The sequence below is a fragment of the Nomascus leucogenys genome, chromosome 20 (assembly GCF_006542625.1).
Source record: "Nomascus leucogenys isolate Asia chromosome 20, Asia_NLE_v1, whole genome shotgun sequence".
Lineage (NCBI taxonomy): Eukaryota > Metazoa > Chordata > Mammalia > Primates > Hylobatidae > Nomascus > Nomascus leucogenys.
Genome location: NC_044400.1, coordinates 45,235,951 through 45,263,374, shown reverse-complemented (window position 1 = coordinate 45,263,374; position 27,424 = coordinate 45,235,951). Strand labels below are relative to the sequence as shown.

Genomic DNA, 27,424 nt, shown 5'->3' with positions numbered 1-27,424 from the left:
AAACCACTAACTGACCTCACAACAACCTCACTTTGGAAATGTAAGCAGCTTGTGAATTGGGAGCTGCCACTGTTTGCATGTGGCCAGAGACATGCTCAGATTCTTACCGTCGTGAGTGGGCAGAAGGGTAGTAGGTGAAGAAGAACAATTTTCTTTGTCTTTCCACTTAAACACAGCTTTCAGAGAGACGAGGCAGTTTAAAAAACAGTGGTCAGGAACTACACAACTATGAAAATGCAAACCAAGGCACCCAAAGCTTTACATTCAACTGTAGAACATCAATATTGCTGAAGGGCTACACCCATCAATTCAGCATTCTGCAGCACATTTAGTTCCAAGTCTGAGAACACCGAACCTGGGCAATTTATCTGCATATGCCTCAGGTTAACCACACAAATTTTGCAGACAAAGCTAGAAGTTAAGATAGAGAGCTTAGAATGAACTGTTGATGTGACCAAAAGGGCTTCATAAAAGAATCAAATGCAGTAATGACATTAATAGAAATGTGGATGCAGAGAAAGAAAGTCTCCGTGGTGCTCCACTGTCTCTGAAAACTGAGGACGGCTTTCATGACAAAGAAGTAACCTTTTGTAAGCTGTACACAAGATCATACAAACCCGATAAAGAGGGCTTGCAAAATAAATTCAAAGCTTGATGCCTGCATATAATTTTCCCTCCTGTGGTGTTATTTCATAAAGACTTGTCAAGAGAGCAATCCCTCAGTCACAAAAGTCAGGCTACACATCACCTTGAGGGACAATTATTTAATTTCAGTTGGTGATGTAAATGCTACTTTTTTTTTTTTTAGATGGAGTTTCACTCTTGTTGCCCAGGCTGGAATGCAGTGAGTGGCATGATCTCTCCTCACTGCAACATCCACCTCCTAGATTCAAGCGATTCTCCTGCCTCAGCCTCCCAAGTAGCTGGGACAACAGGTGCCTGCCACTATACCGGGCTAATTTTTGTATTTTTAGAGAGTTTTTTTTTTGTTTTAGGAGATCTTTTGTATTTAGGAGATATTTTTGTATTTTAGGAGTTTCTCCATGTAGGCCAGGCTGGCCTCAAACTCCTGATCTCACGTGATCCACCCGCCTTGGCCTGTAAATGCTACTGCAAATTTGACCAATTGCCAAACTACCTTTACCATACATTCTTCTGCATAGTCAGTTCTCTTGAAGTATCTAATGGCCACTAAAACAAGAGTTTCATTTCACAGCTGTCCAAGTGAGTTACGCTACGCTCACATGGTACTTTGAAGAGCTGAGATAAATTTATAAGAGTCAATCCCAGATTATTCCTCCATTGCTTCATTTGAAGATCACACAACAGGACAGTGATTCTGCACAGCAGTGTGTGTGTGTGTGTGTGTGTACACGTGTGTGAAACTGTACAATCTAATCACCACAGCTCTGCAAAGAACATGGCACAATTCCATTCAGGTTTCAGAAATGGAAAGACAAAAAGGGAAAAAAAAATCCCAAGAAATCATTCTCAAAAGCTGTTTCCAGAATACCTTCTTGAGAAATTTAAAAATAGGGTCCACTTTGTAATGCACGAGTATAAAGGAGGTAAATTCATAGCTAGCTAATCACCTTTTAATGCTAGAACCATAAATGGCTATTTCCAAAACACATGCATTGTTATCAAATGCCTGAATTGATACTTAGTTACATACAATTTTTTTTCCATCTCAACAAAGCCTTAAGACAGCCTCCAAACATTTACACAGAGGGATTTTACCTTGTCCAGTGAAGGTTCTACTTCCAACCATCACAAGTACCAGAATTTTAAACTTTTACTATAAAAATCTCTATGGGATTATATAATCTTTCAACCATCTTCTTAACTTGAAATTTTTTTAACTAAACAAATATGACAAGACAGAATTAAAATTGCATTGATCATAGAATATAAACTGATAGTCAATGAAGTGCTAAGGAAAGTATAAATTGGTGAAATATTGTCATTCATTTAAAAAAGCACAATTAAAACTAAGTCAAATGAACTACCGATACTTTGACACCTACTACAAACACAGCAGACTGTAGTAGGTATAGAAAGGAAAAAGACTTGTGACACAGTTACTGGCAACAGGGAACTTAGTATGTTGGAGGAACATGACACAGAACTCTAGACAAACATTGGATCAGAGGACACAGGTTTAGACTTAAAAGGAAGTTATGGATAGGTCAGAGGGGGCCATTTTCTGTCAGATAAACCTGTAATACACATTTTAAAAACGTTAACATAGTATGTCCACACCTCATATCTTAAAAGAACACCAATCAACAATGCTCTCAAAGTAAATTACATGCTAAGAAACTTTAACCCTCATCTTTCCAACATCCCTCATCACACGGTACTTATTTTTCATAAGTTTGAGTCTCCCACTATACAACAAAATATCAAACATTGGGGGGTGTCCTATTTAACTTTGATTCCTTAGCTCTTGGAACCTATGGAAAACATAATGATCCAATGTATTCTTGGAGGATACATAGCTGAGTGAATGAATGAATGAACAGTGTTATAATAGCAGCTGTTAATTTGGATTTATTTGAATATAAAGATTGATTCTTCACAGTAAAACACAGTTCAGGAGGCTTCTACAAAGTTATGTTTCTTTTTTTTTTTTTTTTTTTTTTTTAAGAGTTGGTGGTCCTGCTCTGTCACCCAGGCTTAAGTACAATAACACAATCATAGCTCCCTGCAGCTTCAAATCCCAGGGCTAAAGAGATCCTCTCCAAAGTTATATTTCATAAAACAAATGGCCAAAATTAACGATAACATTAATAAAAAATATGCAAAAGAGTTGTTCATTGAAGCATTATTCACAAAAGGAAAAATGGCAACAATCTAAATTTTTAGCAGCTGGGCGGCATGCAGTTTTATTATGGTCATACGCTGATAGATTATGGAACTATTTAAAATGACAAATACAGGCTGTGCACGGTGGCTCACTCCTGTAATCCTAGCAGTTTGGGAGACCGAGGCGGGAAGATCACTTCAGGTCAGGAGATTGAGACCATCCTGACTAACATGGTGAAACCCCATCTCTACTAAAAATACAAAAAAATTAGCCAGGCGTGGTGGCGCATGCCTGTAGTCCCAGCTACTCGGAGAGGCTGAGGCAGGAGAATGGCGTGAACCCGGGAGGCGGAGGTTGCAGTGAGGAGAGATCATCCCACTGCACTCCAGCCTGGGCAACAGAGCAAGACTTTGTCTCAATAAACAAATAAATAAATAAGACAAATATGAAGGCCTGAAACAGAGAGAAATTAAGATATAACAGGAATAAAAAATGAGTAGACCAAAGTAGTATGTATGCTATAGCTACAAACAGATAAAAGTATGTACACATGTAAAAAGACTGGAATGAAATACATATAAAATATACTTGATAAAATATATAGGTTTAGGGCTTACAGGTCATTTTTTTCCACTCTGAACTTTTTGTAAAACTGTTACATTGTGGCCAGGCACAGTGGCTCACGCCTATAATCTCAGCACTTTGGGAGGCCAAGGCAGGCAGGTCACTAGGTCAAGAGATCAAGACAATCCTGGCCAACATGTGAAACCCCGTCTCTACTAAAACTACAAAAATTAGCCGGGCATGGTGGCCCACACCTATAGTTGCAGCTACTCAGGAGGCTGAGGCAGGAGAATCGCTTGAACCCAAGAGGTGGAGGCTGCAGTGAGCTGAGATCACGCCACTGCACTCCAGCCTGGAGGCAGACTGACTCCATCTCAAAAAAAAAAAAAAAAATGTTACATTGCCATTTATAGGTCCTGTTGTAAAGGTAGAAGTTTCACAGTAAGTTTCTAACAGTAATTATTACAGTGATCATTAACAGTAACTTATTTCATCACATCTAACTGCTATTGACTAGAAGATACACCAGTATTTTCTGTACTAAGAATAAATATAAAAGTTATGTTACATTCATAGGCCTTAAAAAATAATAAAAATAAAAATGCTGCGAATCATAGCTGCAAAATGTCAGTGATTGTAAGATATATCAAATTTTAAAGATATTAAAATGTGAAAAGATCTGTATCTTAGAATCAATAAAATATGTATTATAAAGGTGCAATATAAAAATAATTTATTGGTAAAAAAGTGATCATCAATAGTGACTAGATAAGAAACTAATAAATCTATGAAAACTTTGATAGAAATCTCTTAAAGAAATAGGCTGGGCGCAGTGGCTCACACCTGTAATCCCAGCACTTCAGAAGGCCGAGACAGGCGGGTCACCTGAGGTCGGGAGTTCGAGACCAGCCTGACCAACATGGAGAAACCCTGTTTCTACTGAAAATACAAAATTAACCAGGCGTGGTGGCACATGCCTGTAATCCCAGCTAATTAGGAGGCTGAGTGAGGTAGGAGACTCACTTGAACCCAGGTGGCAGAGGTTGCAGTGAGCAGAGATCGCATCATTGCATTCCAGCCTGGGCAACAAGAGTGAAACTCAGTCTCAAAAAAAAAAAAAAAGAAAGAAAGAAATGACTTGATTCACAAATATAAGTTTTAAGTAAGAATTTCGATAATAAAATACACAAGACATTGCACTACAGAGGACAAGTGTTCATCATGCCCCTGAGATAAAATGTTTCTGGTCCAAAAGAATTGAGTAAATGAATTATCAAAAAGAAATTAAATTGCTTGCTTTGACAGCACATATACTAAAATCAGAATAATACAGAGAAGATTAGCATGGTCCCTGCACAAGGATGACATGCAAATTTGTGAAGCATTCCATATTTTTAATCAGTACATATACATATATCAAACAATTATGTTTTACTCCTTGAATATATATAACCTTTGTTAATTTTTTTTTAAAAAGAAAACGTAACTAGAAAATTCTTGATTTCTGAGGAGCAGGGAAGAAATGAAGGAAGGGAGGGAGAAAATAAAGTAAGCCAAGAAGGCTGAACAAGATTCTCAGCTTCAGTATAAAGTAAGTCATTAAATGATTTGTTTGAGTGGCATTTCCTTGAAAATAAGACTGAAACTGCTGGCCAGCCATGGTGGCTCATGCCTGTAATCCCAGCACTTTGGGAGGCCAAGGCAGGCGGATCACAAGGTCAGGAGATCGAGACAATCCTGGCTAACACAGTGAAACTCCGTCTCTACTAAAAATACAAAAAAATTAGCTGGGTATGGTGATGCATGCCTGTAGTCCCAGCTACTTGGGAGGCTGAGGCGGGAGAATGGCGTGAACCCGGGAAGTGGAGCTTGCAGTGAGCCAAAATTGCACCACTGCACTCCAGACTGGGTGATGGAGTGAGACTCCGTCTCAAAAAAAAGAAAAAAAAAAAGACTGAAACTGCCTATGGCACATAATCACAGAGAAGGTCACTCATTGAATTACAATAACATCAAATTTTTTACATGGGGGAATAGGGTATAGAGAGGTAATGAATCTACATGTTTAATGGAACATCATGATTCAGAAAATTAGAATTAAAATTTGAAATTTTCAGACCACTGGTCCTCTAAGCTTTCCTCCGTAAGTTCAATCTTTGGCTTTTCATTTAATATAATAATGACGATTAATTAATCTCACCTAAATTTTTAGCAGTTCAGCATGAAGAAAACATAAGGAAACTTTCCAGTTGGTTATCAAATCATGGACACTACCTTAACTATCCATAAGAGAGTAACCACAGTAATGCAGCAAATAATAAGAACAAACTACAATGAGTAGTGAGAGACATTCAAGTTCATTATTTTAAAGTGCTGATTATTTAAACCCTTCATGTATCTAAATATGTAAGGCAAAGGTGCCTTTTTCGTTGCCAAACTACAAAAACAAAAAAAAGAAGTATAATACTGAAATAATCTATAATGATTTGTATAATAATAATTTATAAATGAAAGTCATAAAAGCCAACCTCCAAGAAAAATCAACAAAACCAAGAGGTGGTTCTTTGAAAAGACTGACAAAATTGACATTCTTTTAGGTAGATTGACTAAGAAAAAGAAGACTAACTAAAATCAGAAGTAAAAAAGGGGACATTACTACTGTTTCTACAGCAATCAAAAGGATTATAGGAGTATAATTACCAACAAATTAGATAACCTATATGAAAAGAACAAATTCCTAAACACAAAACTTACCAAAACTGAATCATGAAGAAATGAAAAACTTGAACAGACCTATAACTAGTAGAGACATTGATTAGTAATCAAAAACCTCCCAACAAACAAAAGCCAAAGAGTAGACGGCTTCACAGCTGAATTCTATCAAATGTTTAAAGAAGAATTAACATCAATCCTTCTCAACTCCTCCAAAGAACTGAAGAAGGAACAATTTCAAACTCCTATCAGACCAGTATTACCCTGATACCAAAGAAAAACAATTACACTTTTAAAATAAGAAAACCACAAGCCATTATTTCTTATGAAAATTGATGCAAAAATCGTTAACAAAAGACTACTAAACCAAATTCAACAGCTTATTGAAAGGATTATACACCATGATCAAGTGGGACTTATCCCTGCAATGCAAGGATAGTTCAACATATGAAAATTGATGAATGAAATGCAGCACATTAACAGAACAAAGAGGAAAAAACACATCATCATCTCATTTGATACAGAAAGAGCATTTGACAAAATTCAGCAAACTTTCATGATAAAAAACACTCAACAAATTAGGAATAGAAGGAAACTATCTCAGCATAATAAAGGTCATATATGAAAAGCCCACAGCTAATAGCATACTCAATGGTAAATGACTGAAAGCTTTTCCTGTAAGATCAAGAGGAATAAAAGAATGTCCACTTTCACCACTTCTTATCAACATAGTAGTAGAAGTCCTAGCCAGAGCAATTTGGCTAGAAAAAAAATTCACCTAAATTGGAAAGGAAACAGTAAAATTATCTTTGTTTGAAGATGACATAATCTCACGGGTAGAAAACCTTAAAAATTCCACACACACATACACACACACACAAACCTGTTAGAATAAGATAAAAGTCAAATAAATGGAAAAGGCTAGGCATGGTGGCATGTATCTATAGTCTTAGCTACTCAGGAGGCTAAGGCGGGAGGATCACTTGAGCCCAGGAGTTAAAAGCTATAAAGAATTGCGATCACACCACTGCACTCCAGTCCGGGAGACAGACTGAGGCCCTTTCTCTAAAAAATAAATAAATAAATATTGATTAAATAAAAATGAATGAAAAGACATCCTGTGTTCATAGATTAGAACACTTAGTATCATTAAGTCATCTATACTACTTAAAGCAATGCAATTCCTATTAAAACCCTAATGATGTTTTCTGTAAAAACGGAAAAATCAGCATTTATTCTCTTTTAAAATATACCTTGAAAGTTACCAACAATCACCTGTATTTAATCTATAAAGTATATTCAACATCACAAATCAGAAGCTATTAAATCCATTCAGATACAGAGGAACCAATAAATTTTTTTTCTTTTCTTTTGAGATAGAGTCTTGCTCTCTCACCCAGACTGGAGTACAGTGGCACGATCTTAGCTCACTGCAACCTCCACCTTCCAGGTTCAAGTGATCCTTCCAACTCAGCCTCCCACATTGCTGGGATTACAAGCATGCACCATCATGCCTGGCTAAAATTTGTGTGTGTGTGTGTGTGTGTATTTTTTAGTAGAGATGGGGTTTCACCATGATGGCCAGGCTGGTCTTAAACTCCTGACCTCAAGTGATCTGCCCGCCTCAGCCTCCCACAGTGCTGGAATTACAGGTATGGGCCACTGTGGCCAGCCAGAATCCAGTATTTTAAACAAAGTGGTATCATCACTAATATTCAGGCCTAGAGTGGGACATTTTACATAAGACAATCACAGGGGAGACTTGTTGAACTTATCATAATCATCAGAAAACAAGTCTGCCATTGTACTTCAAAAGCATACCAAGAGAGCGGTATAATATCAAATAATGGGGGTATAGCCTTTTCCAGCAATAGATGCGTGGGCCTCCACAAAACAGCTGCAGTCACAAACCAAGGCAGTGTTAAGAATGGTAACTGTCATCATCAGATACAGACAAGTTGAATCTATTCAAAACTTGTATGAGGTACTTTTAGGAGTTATTATAGATTTATAGAATTCGTGATTGACAAGGACCTTAAAAATCATGTTACATGTGAAACCATTTAATGGATAAGAAAATGAGGACTGCAGAAGAGGTACTTGATGTCTCCAAGGTCACATAAGGAGGTGGCACAACCATGACTGTAACTCAGGCTTCCTGTGTTCCTCTATCTTCTCTAATCAAACTCCTGAGCTAAAGGTCAGGAGTATTACCTTAGTCTGTTGGTGAAAAGGTCACCACAAAGTGGTTTCTCAAAGACTCTTGACCACATCAATATACACCCACTATGGTTAATCAGCTCACCCCTGCCCTAGCAAAGGAATCTCCTAGGATTATGTGGGGAGCTTCTGTACTGATACTAGACTTTTTGACAGCTGTGGCTATTGCCATCCCAGCTCTGTGGAAAGGGGTTAGGATCTGCACTGTGAAAGGTGGACTTCCCATTGTCAATTATCCTGGGAAGAAGCAGATCCTGAGATAAGAAATGGAAACTAGCAAGGAAAGACTTGGGAGAAGGAAGGAGGAAACCCTCCCTCTTCCGGGCCTCATTCTCTTTGATGCCTAGATTCTACACCTAGCTGTGCTGACAGTCACTTCTGAAGGTAGGGATTGGATGGTCTAAACCAGAGAGGCAGCCTGGTAGAGGGCCCAGTGAGGAATGGGTCTAGGCTTGCCATAACTAGCAGGTTTTGTTTTATTTTTAAGTCATAAACTCAACTTCTATCTTCTCTAGGGAATTAAGGACATGTTTCCAGATGAGGGATGGAATGGAAAATGGGAAAACAGAGTCCCTAAAGAGCGGGTCCCACAGTGCTGGCAGTAATGCTTAGCAGAGTGTGCAATGAAAATGGGAATCTTTGAGAAAGCAATCAAGGCATGATGTCCAGGCTCACCTCACCATATGAAAATGGTTTATCTTCCAGATCATCTCAGAGAAAGGGGCATTAATTTTTTTTTTCTAGGTAACAAAGCTGAGAGAAGGGGCATTAATTTAACTAAGAGATCCAGTGGGTTTCCTTGCAAACCATCGCAGGTTAAACACAGATTTCTGGACACTGACAACCGAGGCTGATATCCGGTGGGTGGGTGTCAGGATGATCATCCAGAACATCTACAGTCAGCATCTTTGAGTGGCCAGAAACTGCTCACTAACTATAGGCTAAATATTCCTTACCCAAAATGCTTGGGAAGAGAAGGGTTTTGAACTTCAGATTTTTGGGATTTTGGAATATTTGCATTATATACTTACCAGTTAAGCATCCCTAATCTGAAAATCTGAAATCCAAAATGCTCCAATGAACATTTCCTTTGAGCATCATGTTAGCGCTCAAAAAGTGTTGGATATTTTCGTATTTTGGACTTTGGTTTTTTTAGGGAAGCTCAACCTATGTTTTGAGTCTCACCCTTCCAACAATCACACGTTTTCCATCCTCAGTATCTGGTATTAACTACTGAGCCTGGAAGAACACCAATCTTTGTGTTATACACTTCATGTTTATCCCAGATTCAGGAGTTAACAAAAATTCTATTAATAAGCTAAGCAGCAGATATTAGTATTCCCATTTTTATAGGCTAGAAAGTTGTGGCTCAAAGAAAAAAAAAACTCATTCACAGACAGCCAGTGGAAGAGTCAAAATTTAATTCAAAGATAAACAGAATTTCCAGATTATATAGTATCAGTCCCTCTACTCTGTAAATCTACCCTACTTGAAAAGATAATACTGCAGGGTACAAGTTACTATGGGACCTGAAGGTAACTGCATCACTATTTCATAAAATATTGATATGGAAAAGCGTGGTCATAAGCATGTTTTGATCCTACGCCCATGTCTCCTACTGCAATTATTTTCAAGCATTACCTGAACACCAAAAGCTTTTATTTTACATGTATAATGAAACACTAGTTTGTTTCTTCAAATCCATGTCTATGAACTATAATGGCAATTTAACCCTACTTATTAAATAAAAAAACCCAGACATAAATTATATGGCGTCCCATTGAGTCCCTACATGAGTATCTCCTTTGATTAAAACACCACCATTTTCATCAGAAGACATAATTTAACAGAAGATTTAAGGGAAAATTTTGAATTTAACGACTTCCCCTCCAGTCATTTCTATAAATCTCTGACAGACTCTTTGTTCTAAGAAGTTATATTCTTTTACTTTCTACTTAAGAAATAAATGAAAATGCATCTGAATTAAATTATCACTGCGATAGAAACACTGAAACTCTAAATCAAAACAAGCTATGGTAAGATTTTCTCAAAGTGTGTCCGAAATTGGTGGGTTCTTGGTCTCACTGACTTCAAGAATGAAGCCACGGACCCTCGCGGTGTTACAGCTCTTAAGATGGCGCGTCTGGAGTTTGTTCCTTCTGATGTTCGGATGTGTTCGGAGTTTCTTCCTTCTGGGGGGTTCGTGGTCTCGCTGGCTCAGGAGTGAAGCTGCAGACCTCCACGGTGAGTGTTACAGCTCTTAAGGCGGCGCGTCTGGAGTTGTTCGTTCCTCCTGGTGGGCTCATAGTCTCGCTGGCTTCAGGAGCGAAGCTGCAGACCTTTGCGGTGAGTGTTACAGCTCATAAAAGCAGCATGGACCCAAAGAGTGAGCAGTAGCAAGATTGATTGCAAAGAGCGAAAGAACAAAGCTTCCACAGTGTAGAACGGGACCCGAGCGGGTTGCCGCTGCTGGCTCGGGCAGCCTGCTTTTATTCTCTTATCTGGCCCCACCCACGTCCTGCTGATTGGTAGAGCCGAGTGGTCTGTTCTGACAGGGCACTGATTGGTGCGTTTACCATCCCTGAGCTAGACATAAAAGTTCTCCACGTCCCCATCAGATCAGTTAGATACAGAGTATCCACACAAAGGTTCTCCAAGGCCCCACCAGAGCAGCTACAGAGTGTCCATTGGTGCACTCACAAACCCTGAGCTAGACACAGGGTGCTGATTGGTGTGTCTGCAAACCTTGAGCTAGATACAGAGTGCCGATTGATGTATTTACAGTCCTTGAGCTAGACATAAAGGTTCCCCAAGGCCCCACCAGAGCAGCTAGATACAGAGTGTCAACTGGTGCATTCACAGACCCTGAGCTAGACACAGGGTGCTGATTGGTGTATTACAATCCCCGAGCTAGACATAAAGGTTCTCCAAGGCCCCACCACAGCAGCTAGATACAGAGTGTCGATTGGTGCATTCACAGACCCTGAGCTAGACACAGGGTGCTGACTGGTGTATTTACAATCCCTGAGCTAGACATAAAGGTTCTCCACATCTCCACCAGACTCAGGAGTCCAGCTGGCTTCACCCAGCGGATCCTGCACCGGGGCCGCAGGTGGAGCTGCCTGCCAGTCCTGCGCCGTGTGCTTGCACTCCTCAGCCCTTGGGTGGTCGATGGGACTGGGCGCCGTGGAGCAGGGGGTGGTGCTCGTTGGGGAGGCTTGGGCCGCACAGGAGCCCATGGAGCGGGTGGGAGGCTCAGGTATGGCGGGCTGCAGGTCCCGAGCCCTGCCCCATGGGAAGGCAGCTAAGGCCCGGTGAGAAATCGACCGTAGCGCCGGTGGGCTGGCACTGCTGGGGGACCCAGTACACCCTCCGCAGCCGCTGGCCCGGGTGCTAAGCCCCTCATTGCCCTGCCGGCCGGCAGGGCCTGCCGGCTGCTCTGAGTGAGGGGCCCGCCAAGCCCACGCCCACCCGGAACTCCAGCCGGCCCGCAAGCGCCGCACGCAGTCCCGGTTCCCGCTCGCTGTCTCTCCCTCCACACCTCCTGCAAGATGAGGGAGCAGGCTCCGGCCTTGGCCAGCCCAGAAAGGGGCTCCCACAGTGCAGCAGTGGGCTGAAGGGCTCCTCAAGTGCCGCCAAAGTGGGAGCCCAGGCAGAGGAGGCACCGAGAGCAAGCGAGGGCTGTGAGGACTGCTAGCATGCTGTCACCTCTCAAAAGGATGCTAGATTCCCTAAACACTACCCATCATCATGACAACCTTTAAGTGCCCTCTCTCCTATGGGTATGCCAACAACTGGTTGTAATAAAAGCTCATTTTGTTGAAATCAATTAATTTCTCTCTACAGTACATTGGAGCCTTTTCAGCTACTGCTCATATTTTCTTTTTTCTACTTGTAAGACATCAGACACTAGTCTGCTACATAATATTACTGATACTACATCCACATTTAGTTCATCAAAGTAGTCTGAATGCTGTAAAGATTTTTTAAAAAGATATAGAATGCTACAACATTCCTTTATTAGTAGGGTGGTTATTTAAATTATCGAAACCAGGACATTTTTGATATTGAAAGGGGTCAGTATCAAAAATTATGCCAGAACAGCAGGCATAGCTAGGATTGTCCCATTAAGTTAGTACGTATGGTCACCTAACTTATTAAGGAAACAATTACTGCATATAAAATCTGAAAGTCTGAAAAAATGAAATAAAGACGATGGTGGGGAAGAAGGCATAGAGGGCTCATATGTGAGCAGAAAGAAGAGTCAGAAGTCAAAGGAAGACTGCGGTCTCTCTCAAGCACCAAAGCCTAATGTCATCTCCAGACTACCTAGACACTGCTCTTCCTCTCTGGTCACTGAAACAGTCTGTAAGTGTGAATTAAGTCCATCATATGCCATGTGATCTGATCCCCTGGTATATTTGTCGGCTTATTTTATTGTCACCCTCACACTCTCCCTAGATACCATCTGAACTCATCCCCCATCTATGAGGTTCCTCTCCCCGTGCTTTGGTATTTTATTTCCCATCACTGAGCCAACCAATCAGAGTGGTACTAGGCACTATGCTATCTTCTCCATAAAAAGGGGGATCCAAAGCTGAATTAGATATAGTCCTTGAGAGGTAATTGTCCAAAATTTTTGTTTGCAAGACTTCGTTTAAAATGCAATACAGTTTTTGCTCCAACCTCCACTTCTGCATGTCCAAAGCAGCCCAAACAAGGAGTACAGCTACAAAGTATGCTAGCGAAGTCACCCCATTTATTTGCAGGTAATTTTGTATACATAATGAAGCAAAAGAATAAAAAAGTAACATTTGTGAAGATGTCAACATTTTTACATCTTGAAAAACTTCATAAAAGCTCTCCCAAACAAGACACTGTGGCCTTTTAGGGGAGCAACATATCATGTACGCCTTCTTGCATCCCCACTTCCTTCTTGAAGTTGGTGAGGGATTGTGTCTTTCCCATCACTGAATCACCTACACCTTGCAGAGTTACCTAGCACAACACAGGCACTCCATAAATATCTGCGGAGTAAATGAATGAATGAGGGGCTCATGATTCTTTCTTTCTTCCACAACACTGTGATTATATATTAAATACTTTTTTCTTAATCCCAGCTCCTCAAGATCTTTGCTCCATTGATTATATCCTCTTAAAAGGCAGCCCCTATACAGTTAACAGGTTTGAGGTCAGCCAAAAAACCCGACCAAATACCCAGCAACTTAACAGCAAGGTAACCTTGAGCAAGTTTTCTAACCACTCTGTATGCCCTATTTTTTCTTATCTATAAAATAGACATGTTTTGCAAGGTTTTCTGGTATTTGTGAGATCTGAACGCAATTTATATAAAGGGCCAGGCAGGAATCCAATAAATGTTGAATAAAAGAATAAATTGCCATTCTCTTCTGTGGTCCAGATCAAAATGCAGCCATCAAAATCTAATTTGCCAAAGCTGATCTTCATTCAAACAACAGATATGAATCAAGGGCTATAAGGCACAACTAGAGTCTTGTCTGCTGTTGAACATCAAAGGAGGAGTTTAACATCTGCTTTTAAATGCAGGAAAACAATAATTAGTTCACAAGTAAAAGGAAAAGTTATATAATCCGATCTTATTTGCTTTACCAAAGTATCAAAGTATTAAGGGATTACCAGCTTACAGCAGACTGAAGCTTTCTTGCAGGGATCACATAATGGGTGCAGGCAAACCTGGAAATGGGTTTTTAAAGTTGGCATTCCTAGCTCCTGCTTTTCACTGTCAAGAATGCATGAGCCAAGTTTGCCCTTAGTTTAAAGCGCAGAATTAAGCAGCTACAGACAACAAGAGTAAGATCTGGTCTGAGTTCGAGACCAGCCTGGCCAACATAGTGAAACCCCGTCTCCACTAAAAATACAAAAATTAGCCAGGCATGGTGGCGCGTGCGTGTAGTCGCAGCTACTTGGGAGGCTGAGGCAGGATAATCGCTTGAACTGGAGAGGCGGAGGTTGTGGTGAGCCGAGATTGCGCCACTGCACTCCAGCCTGGACAACAGAGTGAGACTCCCTCTCAAAAAAAAAAAAAAAAAAAAAAAAATTTTGGTCTGAGTAGTTTTCATTCAACTGTGCTCGCTCTTCCAGCAATCTAAGATGTAAAACTTCAAAAGAGAAAAATATCACCGGCCTCTGTTCAACTTTAAATTCATCAAAGAAAATATGAAACTGTGTTGCAGGAATACATTTGTTTTTGCTGTACAACAATGTTCTAAGAGATCCATTCTGCTGCTGTTTGACCCTCTCCTTCAGGCCAAGCAGAGGCCAGTGGGAATAAAGAGCTCCCCTGTGTTCTATTTCCAGAACACCTGAACTTACTGTCGACTGAGGCTACGAGAGCTATTTAGAGGCCCTTACCTTCCTCTTTTCCAGTAACATCAGCAGAAACAAGCTATAAAACTTTCCCTAGGGTTTGGTTTCCTTTCTCACAGCTCAGTAGTGCTGCTCTCCTGGAAGATGAAAGAAACCCCAGAGTTTTTCAAAGCCCAGATGAAATGTTGATCTCAAGTAATATTTTCCATTTTCTTAAAAGCCATCATTTCCTACTTTACTCAGGCACACAGCATGAAGCAAAGCCTAAACTACCTCCTTAGGGCTCATGAGAGTAGATGCAGTCAGTAGTTACAAGAGCACGTGAACTCTGGTTTAAAAACAGCAAAGGGTCATCCTGAGATAAACATAGGCTATAATACTGAAGTGCTAAATTCTGTCTTACAAGTTCACAATTTTGGCTTCCTTTTAAGGGTATCTGAGCAAAAAGTGACTTCCAAGTGGATAAGGATTTTTTTTTTTCCTAAGTTCCTAATGAACCAGGTACATGAACCTATGATCACAACCTGTTTTCTTACCCATCCTCATTTCTCAGATTTTTTTCTTGCCAAGGGTTAAAAAGTTCATAAGTACGGCCGGGCACAGTGGCTCATGCCTGTAATCCCAGCACTTTGGGAGGCCAAGGGGTGCAGATCACCTGAGTTCAGGAGTTCAAGACCAGCCTGACCAACATGGAGAAACCCCACCTCTACTAAAAATACAAAATTAGCCGGGCGTGGTGGTGCATGCCTGTAATCCCAGCTACTTCGGAGCCTGAGGCAGGAGAATCCCTTGAATCTGGGAGGGGGAGGTTGCGGTGAGCCAAGATTGTGCCATTGCACTCCAGCCTGGGCAACAAGAGCGAAACTCCATCTCAAAAAAAAAAAAAAAACAGTTCATAAGCAGAAGAGATGGAATCCAAACCCATACATTCAGTCTGACTCCAGGGTGTCTGATAGTCACTTGCCCTTAACTGTCACTTGGTTGTCTAAATCTAATTCCAGCAGGCCCCAAACAAGAGTGACTGTCAGCTATGTGAGGTAATGCATATGCTAATTCACTTAATTTAGGATTGACACAATGTATACATATTTCAAAACATCATGTTGTATACTATAAATGTATATAATTTTTATTTGTCAATAAAAATAAGAAGAAGAAAAAAAACAAGTGACCATTGGCCCAAGGGGCTCCACATGAGTTTAGAAACTGAGGTCCTTACTAATATGAATGACAATGTAATATTTTTTATGAACTCAAAAATATCATTTATGACATTGGAGTTTTATACCTGTTGCAGCAATGAAGCAGCAAGCATAAATTTATAGCCTCCAAAAAGGGCTTGCAAGAAGTACGCTTTAGTCTTGGCTTCAGTCTTTGACAGCAAGTCACAAATTATTTTTCAGATAAAATGGCAATTAGGAATTTCTTGAAACTTTAACCATCAGTCCAAATACCAAACTAACATCCTAGAAGACCTTTTTAAGTTCTACTGGACTTTAACTGTATAACTGCAACTTGAGCTTTACCTATAGAATGAAAAATTATTTAACTTTAGAAGACAGAAGGTGTCTTAGAGATTATTAATTCTATCAACCATTTTTTTTTTTTTTTTAAGAGGGAGTCTCCCTTTGTCGCCCAGGCTGGAGAGCAGTGGTACGATCTTGGCTCACCACGACCTCTGTCTCCCGGGTTCAAGCGATTCTCCTGCCTCAGCATCCCGAGTAGCTGGGATTACAGGCACGTGCCACCTCGCCCAGCTAATTTTTGTATTTTTAGTAGAGACGGGGTTTCGCTATGTTGGCTAGGCTGGACTCGAACTCCTAACCTCAACTGATATGCCTGCTTTGGCCTCCCAAAGTGCTGGGATTATAGGGATGAGCCACCGCACCCACCCTCTGTCAACCACATTTTATTGAGTCTTATCAGTCATATTTTATTAAGCAAGGTGCTATGAAAGACAAAAAAATTAATGAGACCTGACCCCAGCCCTCAGGATCTTATAGCGAATTAAATAAAATGTTACATATATATGACTCAATTCAAGTTAAAAACAACACAGGATGCAAGGAGGATATTAAAGGAGTGAAACAGAAAAGATCACTTATAAATGTGGCAAAATGGTTAAGAGCATAAACATGACAGTCACGGTGGTGGGGGTTCAAGTACTGACAATGCCACTCCTTGGCTGTGTGACATTAGACAAGTTATTTTACCTGCCAAGGGCTCAGTTTCAAAATCTTGAAAATGGGGTAATAACATCCACTGCTGAAAGCAGATACAAGATTAAATAAAATAAAACAGGCAAAGTTCTTAGTACAGTTCCCAGCACACTCTTAGGGCTAAACAACGGCTAGCAGCAGCCTGCAGTCCCAGATCTATCATTTCTCCATCTCTCATATTTCACCCCTTCTCCTAACTAGTCTGTCCAGGGCCCTGTCAGAACCTATTATTAACTCTCCTTTAAAGATGAGGAAATAGGCTTTCAGAGGATAGGGAACATGCCCATTGACATACAGCCAATAGCTTAGTATGCCCACTTCCAGACTCTTAGGCCCTAGAGTACAATGTTTTATCTTATCTAATCCTACCTATTATTTTTAAAACAATTAAAAACAAGTAGATCATCCCATTGTGTAAATTATAAAAGGTACTCTCTCTAGGCAGGCCCAGCCCCATGAGTGCACAGCTTGATGACAAGTGTGCTGGGTGGTTCTAAGTCCTCCCATCTGCTGCTCACACCTACACTTCTGCAGTGAACAATCTACACAACCTCACATGGTGGCCCTGGGTCTCCAGCCTCCGGTTTTCTCTTTTCCAGACAATATTCCACACTACTGCCCAAGTGATCTTTATAAAACTCCCATCTAATTATTTCTCCTTTTAAAACTCTGGATGGCTATTTATTGTTTAGAAACTCCAAGTCTCTAGCATGGCACACGTGTGACCTTTCTCACTCTGGCACCTTTTCGATCTCAGGGTTCACTCTGTTCTCCACGCTCCATACCCCAGCCACGGTGGAGTTCTTGCCACTCTCTGGATATGCCATGAGTTCCCATTCCTCCATGCCTTGGCATATGCTTTTTCTACAGCCCCAATTATCTCCCTACTTCCTGTCTTCTCACTCAGCCCTCAAGTCATACTTCAGTTCCAGCTCTGCAATGCAGTCAACACACTTCCTGATTTCTCAGCTGAAATGACTGCTCGTCCTTTGCATACCTACAGCATTCTCGAATCAGCTTTCACCACCAGCTCAGGGGAGTCAGGAAGATATTGCAGAGCTTTGTAGCGAGATGCATCATAATTGGAAGGCTGACTCAAACATGTTCTAACTGTATGAAGGTAGCAAGTTACTTTTCCCTCGAGTTTCAATAACACCCACCCCTAGAATTCCTGTGGACATCAAGTGCTTAATGGTATGGCCTCCAAACTTACTTGGGCGACAGAGTCACTCTAAGGGCAAAATACCAAGAAATCTTGATAGATATATTTAATTGTATCATGTGAACTAAGAAATGTTCTACTAGAAAAAAAATTATGACACTATATGCATATAGGCTTCCAACTATAAAATGTGTGTGTACACACACACATCCATGTTTTCAAAACCAGTCTCTACATTTACCAATTAAACGTTTGTAATTTGTTTAACTTTCCTTTTTCCATTTCTTAATTTAACTTAAAAAGTAGCAGCAGGTACCAAAATCATAATGGGAGGAAAAAACCCTTAAAAATTAGAAAACTATATTCCTAACTTATTTTGAAAGGTATAGGTCAATAAATATCATTATTGAATTGTAGTCATTGAACATCTCGTCTAAGAATATAATGTTCATTCCACTGCTTTTCACATGGTACATGCTACATAAAGGTTATTTAAATCTAATTTTGAAACTCAAATTAAGTTCCCTAAAAGGAAGGACATATCTCATTCATCTTTGAATAATGAGCTCCTGGCACACAATAGTTGCTCAACAAATGTTAGCTCAATAAATGAACTAAAAATTAAGAACGCATACAAAGGTTTATAAAACATTCTGGATCTCCAATTAACCTGGACTGCAATTTGCTCCATAAATAAATTATATTCCAAAATCTATCAGTGTTCCTTCTGTAACCATCATTTCATCTGAGCTATTTGGAGTTTCTTTGGAGAAAGAAATACGTAGGTAAAATCCTCCCTTAGGCACAGAAATATTGATTAAGACAGCTCGGCAGGAGGAATATGTCACCTGCACTCTTGTATAATATAACAAAGGGACCAAAGAAGACACAAAGCTTTATACACAGCACCTGTCAGCCAGTGACACTTACCACTTTGAGCACATATTCAGACCCATGAACCTCCTATTCAGAATATGTCTGGCTACAGTAAACACCATGAAGATTCTAGACGGGGAATCCTTTTCTGTTCTGTTCTCACATGAAAAACCTACGCCAGGCCGGGCGCGGTGGCTCACGCTTGTAATCCCAGCACTTTGGGAGGCCGAGGCGGGCGGATCACGAGGTCAGGAGATCGAGACCACAGTGAAACCCCGTCTCTACTAAAAATACAAAAAAAAAAAAAATTAGCCGGGCGTGGTGGCGGGCGCCTGTAGTCCCAGCTACTCGGAGAGGCTGAGGCAGGAGAATGGCGGAAATCCGGGAGGAGGAGCTTGCAGTGAGCCGAGATTGCGCCACTGCACTCCGGCCTGGGTGACAGAGCGAGACTCCGTCTCAAAAAAAAAAAAAAAAAAAAAAAGAAAAACCTACGCCATATGTTCCACATATTTACACTCCTTTCGAACTGAAAGCCAGGAGAGCCCAAAATTAAACAAAAGGCTAAGATCCAGTTGTTTCCCTTTCACTAAAAATGATGCTGTAGGTAAATACTTATTAGCATGGATATGCATTATTTATTGTTAAGTGGAAAAAGTAAGTTACCGAAAAACTTGCTGCGTACTCATTTAGGGTTAACATGAAACCAAACATGGACATGCATTAGTAGGATAATAAAATACAAACTTTTTACTTCCTTTAAAACAATCCATGGCTAATTTTTTTGAAGGTACATTTATATTTTATCACCATTATAGACTCAAGTTTCCAAAAATCTACCTCAAATAATCAATTTTCTGAATTACTTGAAATGCTTGAAACAGGAAGACTTTTGAAGACACATGCAATTAAGAAAAAAGTGAAAGTAAAGGACAGAGGTTAAAAAGAAGTGTGGAGGTTGTCTAGGGTTCTGAATTTTCTCTAAAATTGTGTGTTTGCTTTTCCAAAAAGAAACAACCAGGACATTTAAGTATCCCTTACAGTTTTCAAAGAGCAGTCAGAAACATTTTCTTATGACTTTAATAAATATCAGAAAAGACACCTCCCCTCTCCCCTCCCATTCCCTCCCATTAACTTCCATATAACTTAACTAGTTCTTCAAAATCAGATTTATGTGCAGTACACTTCTGCATTGTAACCTCTTTTTTTAACCTTAAGGGTACATTGTAAACATCCTTCTGCATATATAAATATTCACTTGTAACATCAACTTTATTTTTACTAATTTTTTTTTAGAGTCAGGGTCTCACTCAAGTGTCAGGCTGTAGGGCTATGGTGTGATCATAGCTCACTGCAACCTCAAACTCCTGGGCTCAAATGACCTTCCCACCTCAGCCTCTGGATTAGCTGGGACTATAGGCACTTACCACTAAGCCCAGCTACTTTTTTATTTTTTGTGGAGACAGGGTCCCTTTCGTTGTCCAGGCTGGTCTTGAACTCGGGCTCAAGCAATCATCCCACCTCTGTCCCCCAAAGTGTTGGGATTACAGGGGTGAGCCACGGCGTCTGGCCTTAACATCAAGTTTAGTACACAGAGATCTTTTTGTCACAGTCCCTGTAGTAACACAGGGTTGTCTTTAGCTTACTGTAAACACAGAAGTCCCACAGATGCCTTCCCTCTACAAAATGGAAACACAACTTTTACAACAATGCCACAATGTATCCCAAAAGGGAATATTTTGGTATAATGTAAAGAAAATATTGCACTAGAGACTATGTGAAATTTTAAAGAAATGCTTATTTCTTTGAAATAACCATTTGAAAAGATAGCTTATTTGAAAGGCAGCTTAAGTAGCTTACTTTCTGAAGCTAAGTTATATTTCCAATCTAAACACCACTGCAAATATCTAGACCCTGAAGCCCAGAGAATCAATCATTTGACCTTTTCGTTCTATTTCTGTAGACAGACTGGGTGGCCTCCAACATAATCCTTTTTCAAATATCCTTCCAAAATGGAATAACAACTACAACACACAACTACAACATAAAATATTTCTTTTAAGATTAACGTGATTACAAGACAACAAAATTCAACCTACAAACTTCTATTTTTTTTAAATTCCACTGACAATAATATTTCACTATTACAAATATTTCACTGTAACCAAAAAAATATTTTGGGTGAGATTTTCCTTACTTTCAACTAATTCATATTTTAGCAGAGACTTGACAGCCCTCAGAAATTATGTGTGTATGTGCAGTGTCTATGTCTGTGTGTATGTGTGTTTGTGTGCTGCACATACACGTATATGTTTTTTTTTTTTTTTTTTTTGAGATGGAGTTTCGCTCTTGTTGCCCAGGCTGGAGTGCAGTGGCGCAATCTTGGCTCACTGCAACCTCCGCCTCCCAGGTTCAAGCGATTCTCCTGCCTCAGGCTCCCGAGTAGCTGGGATTACAGGCATGCACCACCATACCCAGCTAATTTTTTTGTATTTTTAGCAGAGATGGGGTTTCTCCATGTTGGTCAGGCTGGTCTCGAACTCCCAACCTCAGGTGAACCGCTCACCTCGGCCTCCCAAAGTATGTATTTTTTCAGTACAAATAAGTATGTATTTTTTCAGTACAAATATTTAACTTCAAATAAGCTTCAAAACTCAAGACCCTTACCTTATTATAATTATTACAAAATAATACCCAATTTAATAATTAAATTTATAGTAAATACAACAATAGCGCTATAAAATCCGATCTTACTATTTAATGCTTTCATAGAACTAAAGCAAAGTTCTGTTCTGTCTTGTTTTATTTTAAACATGTTTCAACTAGCTCATTTGTACTGCCAGAAATAGAGAGGAGCTGTAAGACACAAAGCATAGGAAGTTTAGAAAGCTATCTAGTAATTTAGTGTAAAAACAGTTCCTATTGTCGATAATGTTTCTGGAGCATGCTAGAGAGGATATTTGTGTATGTTTCTGTGCGTGCATGTGCATATTTTATTTTGCATATATTCTTACGGGCATTTGGTCATTCATAATTCCAAGTAGTATCCATTAAAAAAACAGATCGACTTTATATATCTGTAAGGTCCATTTTTCAAAAAGATAAGAGAATAAAACTGAATTTTCTGGTTCCAAGCAATTTTTTCTAAAAGACAGCAAAAACATTCAACAAGTGTCTCAATTAGAATGTCTTACAGTGCCCTCAAAAAAATTCTAAAATAAAACTGGGAGGTGCATCATCAATTCTTCCAAGACAAAGCTACATGAAGAATTTATTGGACAAGCAATTCCACATTTTGCTTTCCTTTCTAGACAAGAAAAGAATCAAGTCGATTTCATCCTTACTCTAAAAATTCAGAACCAAAAAGCCTATCCCAAATATCTAAAAGCCTAAAACACCTGAAGCTCAGACAACTGGACTCACTTTTCTGTCACATATTACATTGCCTTGTATTTGACGTTTAATCACTTGCAAATCTGATAAAAGTTTTGTCACAACCTTGAGGACTCAGTTTATGAAACCCAAAGGAAATGGCACCATGTAGAACATCATCTTAATCTCTTCCAAGTTTTTTTTTTACACAAAGAGGTTTCCTGAGTCCCCTTCCATGTTACAAATCCATAAAAACATATAAAATTTATTAAGCCAGGAATGAAAGAAAGTAAAAAGCCATGGACCTATTGTTAACTTTCTGAGAGAGGTATAACAGGATTTTTTAAAAGCAAGTTTAAAAGTACTTACTTTTCCCAGGTCTTTGGTACAAAGCTCAGAAGGCGAGCTCCTTTTCTTCCCCACAAAGTCTGTTAATTAATAGCAAGCACCCCAGGAGGTCAGGTAGCCCAAAGAGATCGATCTAGAAATTGTGTAGAGACAAAAATTTTAAATTCAAAATCATATCAGAAATGAAAAATCAAAATACCCCACTGCAATTCAGAGTATCTCTGCATCAATAAAATAAAGATGTCATTGGGATCCTTAAATGATGAGAAATGTAAGCTATTTTTCTTTCATAATATACTAACAAGGCTTTCTAAATCTAGACGGCAGTTCGATCTGTCGCCTTATTAAAGTTTCAAAAGCAGGAACTAGTGAGGCTTCTTGGCAACCACTCCTGTTAAAGATGTCTTTCTCAGGGAGTCATAAAAAGGAATCGAGGGAGAATCTGGACTTCTAATTATATTGTGACTTGGGAAGGAAGGTCTTCCGAAATCACACTTGCCAGTTCTCACTTCCAAACATGAGCTCATCTTATAAACACAGAAGTAGTTGTAAACAGAAGTGAATCACAACAACTTAAGGAAAGTTATCAACAACTCTTAAATACTCTTCAAATGTATTAAGCACACCTTAATTTCTGCAGGTAAGAATGGGAAGAGAGAGCTGTGTTCATTTTTTCCTAATAAAACAGAAAATCTGACAATTCTAAACTCACTTACAACATGTTACTTCCAGGCCAGGCGCAGTGGCTCACGCCTGTAATCCCAGCACTTTGGGAGGCCCAGGCGGGCAGATCACAAGGTCAGGAGTTCAAGGCTAGCCTGGCCAACACAGTGAAACCCCATCTCTATTAAAAATACAAAAAATTAGCCAGGCGTGATGGCATGTGCCTGTAATCCCAGCTACTCGGGAGCCTGAGGCAGGAGAATCGTTTGAACCCGTGAGGCGGAGGTTGCAGTGAGCCAAGATCATGCCACTGCACTCCAGCCTGGGTGACAGTGCGAGATTCCATCTCAAAAAAAAAAAAAAAAAGAAAAGAAAAAGAAAAACATGTTACTTCCCCAACAATCGTGCAAATGGATTCTAAGGCAATAAAATCATTAATAAGATAAAATAGTTTAAGTAGGCAAAACAGATGCCATATGTAACCTATAACCTAAAGTCTGCATACCCCTCCGGCTCTCCTATTACAGGACTTATACTAGATGTAATTCTAAGAAGCGTGATACACTCATTTACAAGCCACAGGAGATTGCGAAATCAGTTAGAAAGAGGGCACAGCTACAGCAAGTAGTTGTAACTAAAAATCAGAACCCTACAAACACCATAAGCATCATTTATTACTATTGCCATTGTTACTGTCAACATTTATATACTGTTGACTCTTATGCCAGGTTCTTCTCTGTGTCTTACATGTATTAACTCTACTTCAGATAGGGACAAGCAGAATTTCACATTTCACTTATCCCCTGGGCATCATTGTATTACCATACAGCACACTCAGTTCTGCTATAACGCTTGTGTTTGTTTCAAGAGAACAATTTGAGTGTAACTCGAATTTCATGTTTCTTTATGCATGATTTCACTGCAAGAAATACTAGGTTATCGCAGAAGGCTGCACTCTGGCCGAACCCAGCTGCATACGGTTACACCGAATGAACACAGTCCATGCCTCAAACATCTACCGGTGACTTTGGTTTCCACCAGTGTGCTATGAGCCACACCAATCCATATCTGGTATCCCAACTCCATCTGATTTCAGGTAATCCATCTGCCACCACTTCACAATAACTCGTAAGTGGCAACCCTTCTAAAGCACCAGTTCACAAGCAAATGTCAGGACGTTTTCAAGTTGAAGTACCATATTTATTGCACTATGTATTTAACCATTTAATATGTGAAAAATTTGTGCAACAGTATTTATTCAGTTCCCATCCCTTTTTAATGTGTCACTGATAGTTTTTTGAGTATTGTGTCCCCAACGGCATTCCTCTCCTAAGCACTGTGAGTTTTACTGCAGGATTCTGCATAATGTGGTTTTTAGGAACACATGTATCATTTTATCAGAATTGACTATATAATAACTAGTGTTTATAAAAGATGCTTGTTACTTATCCAGAAGGGGTGAAATTGTGATTTTCATATTTTGTCATTATATTTAAGAGGACAGCAACATATTGTAATGCAATTTTAAAAAGATTGTCTTTCACAATGTTTACAATTACCAACCATAGACACTTAAGGGTCAGCTTCAGTTACATGATAAATTTATTTATGTAAGATTGCCTAACGTTGTTAAAGGAGGGTTATTACAGGACCATTTTGGACAGATCAAGATGACGGTGTTATAAAGATAGATTCTTGCAGACAAGACAGCTTAACCGTAATTGCTGGAAAGGACAAACTGAATGGAATTACTTTTCATTCTTAAAAACCGATAAGTTAAAAAGACTCTAAATTTTCTTTTAAAGAGTTCAAAATAGGCATAAAGATATATACAAGGAATTTTTCTATTATAAGTAATACTCTTGTAAATAATTTTTAAAACACAATACTCAACAATGGATAGTTTTTTAAAATCTGTAGAATATTTAATAAAAGGAGAAAATGCTCTTAAGCAGTATTGAGAAAGTAGACTATAATGTAATATACTCATCACCCCAGTTTTGTTTATAAGAAAAAAGATTAGAAAGAAAAAAAAAAGCCAACATTTGAAAAACTGCTAGTTACAAATTGTAGAATTACAACAGAGTAATTTTTACTTTCTTTATATTTTGCATCAGTGGGCACATCCTTTTTACCCCCACTTTAACGTCACATGTGAATCCAGCCAATAGAATGAAGGCTAGCCGAAGAACAAGAACATCAGGAGCTTCCTCGTCAATCACAAGTATTAATAGGTCCAGTCATGTGGCTGGACCTCTGAAAGTGTTTTCTATCTCATAATTCAAGGACAAATACAGTCCATCCCAATAGGGATGTTTAAAGTTTATAAACCCATTACAGAGGCCAAAATATAATTTGCTTTTTACAGGCTAATACAGTCATGGATTTAGTAAAATCCAGTTGAAAGATTTTTAATTATATAATTGTATCTAAGCTGTCCTAATATCTGAAAGAAATTTCATTCTGAATAAAGAAATTGTATTCTGGATAAAGCTCCTTTCAAACAAGATCAAGATTAAACAAATACAAAGAGGGATGCATTTGGGCATGGGGATAAACTTCCAGTTTGAGGAGTTTTAAATAGCAAGTAAGAAAACAGAGATTGATCCTCATAACCTCCAAAAGAATGTGGCTATATTAAAATTTTCCCAATAACAAAACTTGACTTTAAAAACTTGCCAAAAACAGTGACTCTTTTAGTCATGATTGTGCTTAGTTTAATCCTACACACTGATACCGCGTAAGAACTGAAGGTTGAGGATATACAGAAATCAAGGGCCAATTTGGGACAACTTGGCCACCACACATCTGAGTTCACTCACCCATGCTTGGCTAGGAGTACATTTATTTTATTTTTAATCTATTCATTTTTTTTTCTAACTATTATTTTAGGTTCAGAGGCACATAACGCAGGTTTGTTACCTGGATAAATTGTGTGTCGCGGGGGTTTGGTATGCAGATTACTTTGTACACAGGTAATAAGCATAGTACCCAATAGGCAGTTTTGCAATCCTCACCCTCCTCCCACCCTTGGCCCTCCCACTCTCCTCCCTCAAGTGGGTCCCAGTATCTACTGTTTCCATCTTTGTGTCCATACATACTCAATGTTTAGCTCCCACTTACAAGCGAGAATGTGTGGTATTTGGTTTTCTGTTCCTGTACTAATTCTCTTAGGATAATGGCCTCCAGCTCCATCCATGTTGCTGCAAAGGATGTGATTTAGTTCTTTTTTATGGCTGCATAGTATTCTAGCGTGTGTATGTACCACATTTTCTTTCTCCAGTCCACTGTCAAGGGGCACGTGAGTTGATTCCATGTCTTTGCTATTGTGAGTAGTGCACTAGCAGCATATTTAAGTGATGTGTCCCTTTTCACTTTCAGTTTAGCTTTCCTGGCATACCTGCACACCCAGTAACTACTTCGTATAGGGCAGTTACTTTAATAGGACTCCCACTCTCAAGAATGTGCTGAGGATTGAAAGTCAGTGGTTGTATGTGTAGGAGTGGGTGGTAGTTTTGTTTTATAAAATATAAAGCAGTTAACATTCAGCATACACAGCTGAATAATAACCATATCCCTGATATACAATGCATAGATGTAGTGAGTCGTCTATTTTTGTTTTGTTTTGTTTTTTACTTCCAAAAATGCTGACACAGATGAAAAACAAAAACAAACCCTTATGCTTCAAATGTGCTTTTGTATTTTTTGGCATTTTTGTATAGGTTCTCTACCAAATTACTACATGTTTTGTTTCATTTTAGCAAATAGAAAAGGCAAAATAAACATTTTAATTATGCTATTATATATAAAAATATCATGGAAGAAATATGGAGCTCCAGACAAATCAGTCAGTTTAAGGTTTAGAGCCTCCTCAGAGACTCTATCATTGTATCAAATGCACAATGATTGTTTTGGAAATTTTGAAATTCCTGGCTTCTGTGTCCCACAAGTTGCTGCCTAAAATGCTGCGCATATGCACCTTTAATAATTAACCAAATATTGGCCAGGCACAGAGGCTCACGCCTGTAATCCCAGCACTCTAGGAGGCCGAGGCGCGCAGATCATGAGGTCAGGAGATGGAGACCATCCTGGCTAACACAGTGAAACCCCGTCTCTACTAAAAATACAAAAAAAATT

The 27,424-nt window shown here is 39.3% G+C and overlaps 1 protein-coding gene and 1 non-coding gene across 10 annotated transcripts in view; one reads left to right on the top strand and one right to left on the bottom strand.

Annotated features, from left to right (window-relative positions):
* Positions 1-27,424, bottom strand: part of APBB2 (amyloid beta precursor protein binding family B member 2) — a 408,726-nt gene that overhangs the window by 270,988 nt on the left and 110,314 nt on the right. For all 9 annotated transcript variants that reach the window (XM_030801441.1, XM_030801446.1, XM_030801448.1 and 6 more), the window contains one exon: positions 22,646-22,757. The gene's annotated coding sequence lies outside the window, so the exon portion shown is untranslated. The remainder of the gene's footprint in view (positions 1-22,645; positions 22,758-27,424) is intronic.
* On the top strand, positions 4,667-4,769 carry LOC115831983. The gene has a single exon (XR_004027460.1). It is a non-coding gene; the product is annotated as a U6 spliceosomal RNA (small nuclear RNA).